At 44.5% G+C, this 6,251-nt stretch overlaps 1 pseudogene; it reads left to right on the top strand.

Annotated features, from left to right (window-relative positions):
• Nucleotides 1-308: 308 nt before the first annotated feature.
• On the top strand, nucleotides 309-5,698 carry LOC110300180 (protein Tex24 pseudogene; annotated as a pseudogene).
• Nucleotides 5,699-6,251: the final 553 nt, after the last annotated feature.

Here is a 6,251-nt window from a genome sequence, read left to right on the forward strand (position 1 = left end):
TGAAAGAGCAAAACAGAGCTATCGAACTGATCCTGAACTCACCACAGAGGACAGTACCCTTGGACCCTAGAGCAACAGAGGAAATTGCATGCCTTTCCTGTCAAACACATTATCCAAAAAGCTACACTAAAAGGTAAAATCTTGACACAGGGCTCAAAGGAGGATATGGGAATTCCTTTGATAAGTGTCAACAATACAGTATCCCTGGGTTCACAGCCTTGGTCCTATAGCTGGTGTACTAAGGGGAGGTCTGCACACAGATGACATTTTATAGTTCAAATGACAAGCTAGTATCCAGCTTTATAGACATGACGAAAAGAGATAGATTTGCAGTTGGCTGTACAGATGGTAGATTTATGCATTTAACAAACATGATGGTGGCTTGAGGAATACAGAAGTTTTCTTTGTACTAAAATATATTGAGTTGGGTATGATGGCACCTGCACTCAGGACAGAGAGGGAGATGAGTCTCTGTGAGATCGAGGCCAGCCTGGTCTATAGAGAAGATTCCAGGACAGCTAGTGCTGCACAGAAAAACCCTGTATCAAAAAAAAAAAATCTATCTATCTGTCTGTCTGTCTGTCTGTCTGCCTGCCTACCTGTCTTCTATCTTTCTATCTATCTATCTATCTATCTATCTATCTATCTATCTATCTATCATCTATCTATCTATCTATCTATCTATCTATCTATCTATCAATCTGTCTTCTGTCTATCTTACAAAATAATGGGTTTCTTCATGTCATCATGATGTGTGCATGTCACTCACTGTGACCTTAGCCACCAGCAGCATTCTGACACATGTTTTAGGAAAGAGGGTAGCAAATAGAAACAGCAAACAGCATAGCAGGATATTAACAGTGTCCATTTCTAGTGTTCTCTGATTTTAAGTTATTTAGTTAGACCTGACCAGACTGTGGAGCAGTGTATTTAAATGCCACGTATTTTAAGGATGGGAACTTCAATTCTGTATTTACCATATTGACTTTTAAACTATCAGTTCTGGGAAGTTAGAGTGACCACACATGTGACAGGCAGCCTGAACCCTTATTGTGTGGCTCATGTTCTCACCTGCTATTCTCACACATGGAGATAGCCATTTGTAGCTGTCTAACTCTTGGTTACCACTCCCAGATAGCCCCTTGGTGGACCTCAAGAACCATTTCTAGCAGGCTCTCTGCTCATCTCTGCAGGTCTGAGTTGCAGCTGGGTGCTATGTAGGCTGCATCCATGATTTCTGTGGATGAGTCAGTTCTTTTCTCTGGAGGCAGCAGTCCCTGATGGTATGGACATTCCCACTGCTGTTAATCTCTGGAACTCCAATGGAGAGACTATAGAAATCTAACTACACACTAAGTGGTCAGGAAGACACTCAGAGAAAGGCAATGAATGCCCTCATTTCTAGATAGTAAAGTAACTGTATCACCCTTCTTCAAGGTACTCACCCTCCTTCGGGTGCTGTGGGTCAGGCTCATCAGGAGACTTATGGACTATCTCCCATTACACGTATGCAATTCATCAGAAAATAGAACTATAGCAAAAGCCTTATAAGGAGGTGCTCATGTAGCCTGAAGCCAAAGAGGTGGAAATTTGTGTGAGTGTTGATGGAAGAGGAAAGTGTGGGAATTAGTCATGTGACATATTTAGAGATCACTTCTCCCAATTTACTAGGTCCAGCTCTTGACTTGTAACCATGGCGAAGAAAATATGAGCACAGGGCAGGGAGTCTATCTTGATAGCAGGACATAGACTTTAAACAACTACAACACATCACGTGAACAATAAAACGGCAAGTACATTGCTGATGAAAGTCTAAGTAGGTTTGGGATAAACAAGAGGCAGCCCTGATGACCACTTACATTGAAGTCCCACACAAATTTTTCTTGCATCTGTTGTAGTGAACACATCCTTCCTGTGTTTGCCATAAACTCCCGGCTCATCTGGTCTGAGGATCATTTACCAAGAAGGGGCCAGACTATTTAGCATTGTAACCTATGGCTGGATTTGAACAGAAGAGAACTAGAGAAAAGATGACAGCTGTGCTCAGGGATGCATTGTTCATGAGGGTGAGGTCTGGAGTCAGCCTTTGCTTTCTGAGTCAATTTAAACTTCAGCCTAAAAGATGATGAGATGTGTAGTCTTGGTTGTCAAGTTGATTGGATCTGGAATCAAGCAATCGAGAGGCTTGTTAGGTGAGGATGCTTTAGGTAGTTTCTGGAGGAGCTGACTGAACAGGGAAGACATCTCACAGAGGCCCTGGGTAGAGGTACCTGGTTATAAGGAGGTTGAAGGGAAAAACTTTTACCTTTTCCTGACCAGCTCCACCTCTTGTTGGCCAGTGAGCTTACTCTGTTGGTGCTTTAGTCTGAAGTTTTTTGCTGAGATTGGGCTCCAGATTCCTGGTCTTTCAGTGTGGACTGAAGACCAGTGGCTTCCCAGGGATTCTCTAGACCTACAGTACCAGATTGAAGTCCTCCAAGGAACCCCACTCCATGAACTGAGCAACTACTGGGTTCCCAGCCTTCCCAGTGTTCAGCCAGCCATTGTTGGACTATCCACTGTAAGCCAAGCTAATAAGTACACTTTATAACCTACATCAATCTATCAGTTCTGTTTCTCTGGAGAATCCTGGCGAATACAGATTTTAAAGTGTTGCCTGGGGAAGAGGCATTAGAATCTTTTTTTTTTTTTTTTTCCTGGCTACAAGGTGTGACCTTCTTCCTCTCATTGCTCAGGCCTGCTACAATAAACTGGCAGCTCCTAAACATGGAGCCCCAAGAATATTCCTCCCTTTGTTTGTAAATGTCATGTTCTTTCTCACCTGCTTACCCAATGGCCATGGAAGAAGCCCTCTAATGAAGGCCTTCTTTACTGAGTAAACATATATGTGTCTGAGTCACTCCCTTCTCTCCTTCACCAATACCTTCATGAAAGTTGGCATGACTGAATGCATTTCTGCTGTACCCTCAGTGCACTTAGCAGGATAACACCTGGGTGGCTCATCGCTTGCTTCTGTCTTTGCACTATATCATCCCCCACAGCAATCAGATCCTTAAAGATGCTGGGAAATTCATCAACAAGACAGTTTTAGGATAGTATGGTCAGGTATACTGGGTGAGTCCTGAAGCAAGGTACATAGTGAAGACTGTAGTCTTCACTGACCCAGTGTAGGGACTGGGGTTAGATAGAAAGCTCTGGAACAAAGCTAGCTTACACAGAACCTTCCACAAGGCTGACTGACTCTTTAGCAATGGGGAGGTTGAAGTGTTGCAGGTTGTAGGGTGTAGCTTTTGCTACTCTGCTTTAAGGCACACTCTGGGAACTGAGCCATACTACCAGCCCCTGCCCAAAGAGTACTGGATACAAAAATGAAGAACACAGACACACACAAGTTGATCAGTTTCAATCTGCCTTATTGGCTCAATTGCTAGACACCTCCAATCTACTGTGGCTAGCGTGCCCTTCCCAACACTCTTAGCTTATCCCTCTCAACCTGCCCTAGCTTGTTACTTTTAGTCCTAGCTGGACACCCCAACCTCCCTCCTGGAGAAGCGGTGTGTGGCCACTCCATCTGAGATCTCACATGGCTGGTTGGCTTTTCTGCCTCTGAAGAATGGTGAAAATCTTCTTTCCCCTCTTCCTGGGTCTGCTAGATCACTTGTGTGGATCCAGAAGTCCTGCCTCTTCCTTCTGCCCAGTAACTGGCCCATAGCATCTTTAGTGCTAGATCAAGAACCAACTGGGGAACAGGACCTTCATCAGAACCACCCTGACATTAGATCCAGAGCCTAATTACATTTTATTTTGGGGGCTACCTTTAGACTCTCATTAACCATTCCTTGCCCAGCTGTGTGTCTGAACAAACATTCTTGTGACTATTAAGTGAATTTTCATAGTGATTAACTTAGTAGGTAACTGGCTTGCTCTAACCTTGAAAATAATATCATACATCATCCCGAGGTCTAGGGCAGAGATTCCTCTGTTTTGCTGTCATCAGCCTACCTGCCCTCTCTATCAATGTGTTTGAAGAGTGCCTTGACTTCTGATCATTTTCTCTGTTTCCATAAAAAACGTCATGAAACGTGAATATTGGAATATGATATTTGAGGAAACCAAAATCAGTGTTTCTGGACCCTGATGTTTTGTATTTGATTCTAGAATAAGCCAGGCCTTTTGATTCTCTGATGTGAGTATTGTTTTATTCCTTGATATGGAGCTCTAAAACTGGATGATATGGGTGAAAAAACTGGATGGCAAGTCCCAGGAAGTCAGCCCTCTAAGTCTCTAGAGACCTCTCCTCCTAGTCCCTGACTGTCTTTTGCAGGCCACCTCTCACCCACTCCTAACATGCCTGTGCCCTTCCATCTGTGGTTGGTTTCCCTAGATTTTGCCATTCTTAACATTTGGAATGACAGTGGCCTCAGACCAGAATACTTAGGGGTTAGCCTGAGTTGCAGCCATCTCCCCTCTAGCCACGCACATTGCATCATAAAGAGACAGATCTGCCCCAACATTCTGAACTGTGATGTATAAAGGGCACTTCAGACCTCTGGAGAAACCATACAGACTGGGTGCTAGAGGTTGGAGATGCTGTACAGACTTCCTGCTTGCATTGGAATTGTATTAGAGAGAGAGAGAGAGAGAGAGAGAGAGAGAGAGAGAGAGAGAGAGAGAGGGAGAGAGAGGAAGAAGTGGAGGAGGAGAGTGTGTCAGAAAGATTGTATGTGTATGTGTGTGTGTGTGTGTGTGTGTGAGAGAGAGAGAGAGAGAGAGAGAGAGAGAAAGGAGAGTGTGAGAGAAAGAGATAGTGTGTGTGTTTGAGTGTGTATGTGTGTGTGAGTGCATGAAAGTCATCTAGATAGAGTTAGATTAATAGATATTTAGTAGTATAGATAGCTTAAAGTAGATAGTAAATAGAAGAGGTTTATTGATTTCAGGGTAGGACTTAGAAGGGTAAAGCCTCCTGGGGCTAGAGAACACGTGTTCTGAAAGGCTGAATTCCACCTTTTTGATAATCAGGAGACAACGATTTATGGCCATCAATGAAAGATTAAGGGGGCAAACCTCTGGACTGGCTACTGGGTCGAGTTTGGTAATCCAGGCGCTTAATCACCTCAGGGTCATCCCAGGAAGTAGACCTGATATGGGTGATAATCAGCCTCAGCATAGGCTGGCAGAGCTGCCTAGCACTGCTCATGGCAAGAAGAAGCCAGGCCATCTTCCATGACTCTAATCCAAGCTTGTTTATAGTCTCCAAAAGAAACTTTCGGGGCAAATCTGTGGTCGAAGGCCCGAGGACAGGCAGACATTTGTTGGGCCCAGTGACTTGCCAAAGAATAGCCCCAAGGCAACAGCAGGGGAGGCCCAAGGGAAGAAGAGGACAATGGAGTTGCTTAACAAGGCTAGAAAGCAAACAGAAAAGTCCACAAATCTAATAGACATCAGACAGCTCCCAAAGCAAGGGGTGTTTATGAACAACACACACCCATGCAAGGAACATCCAAAACAGCAACCAAGGAGCCTGGAGGAGTGGAGGAGGAGCCGTCTAGGGGGAGACAACACAGGACTCATAGAGTCACAAGAACCTTTCAGGTGCTGTGAAAGTCTTGCCCTAGAAGAAAAGGCAGTCTCAAAAGAGAGCAAGTACAATCATCTACTCAGGACCTTCATCAGGGCGCTCCGGAAAGAAGCAACATAAAACCTAAGTCATGGCCAAAGGCAGAAGGCTGGGACCACAGGGTCCAGGAAACTCCAGTAATTCTTACAGTTCATAGCCATAGTTATGTCTCAAATGTACATCCATCTCCTCCAGACATTCATCAGAGCCCTCCGGAAAGAAACAACATAAAACCAAAGTTGAGGCCAAAGGCAGAAGGCTGGGACCACACAGTCCAGGGAACTCGAATAGTTCTTACAGTTCGGGACCATAGTTATGATTCACAGGTGTCAAAATATCCTAGTGCTGCAAAATACAAGATGAACTTTCTTAGAAAATGAAGTATTACTTAAGTGCCCTGCAATCTATGATGTATGAGTAGGCATGAATACTGATGCAATAAGAAGGCAGGGCTAAAGGCCTGGCTAGCCCTTGAGGGCAAGGTGGGCTTGGGAGAAGCACAGGAACAGCAGCTGTTTGTCAGGCATCTCAGAATGACATGATCTGCCCATGGACACCACTCTTTAGGATGCCACAAGAAGGAGCAGGCACCCTTGCCTTGAAGGTCCTCATTTCTTCTAAATGTGATGACCTC

Source organism: Mus caroli, unplaced genomic scaffold (genome assembly GCF_978045245.1).
Source record: "Mus caroli unplaced genomic scaffold, Mus_caroli_1 scaffold_10, whole genome shotgun sequence".
NCBI lineage: Eukaryota > Metazoa > Chordata > Mammalia > Rodentia > Muridae > Mus > Mus caroli.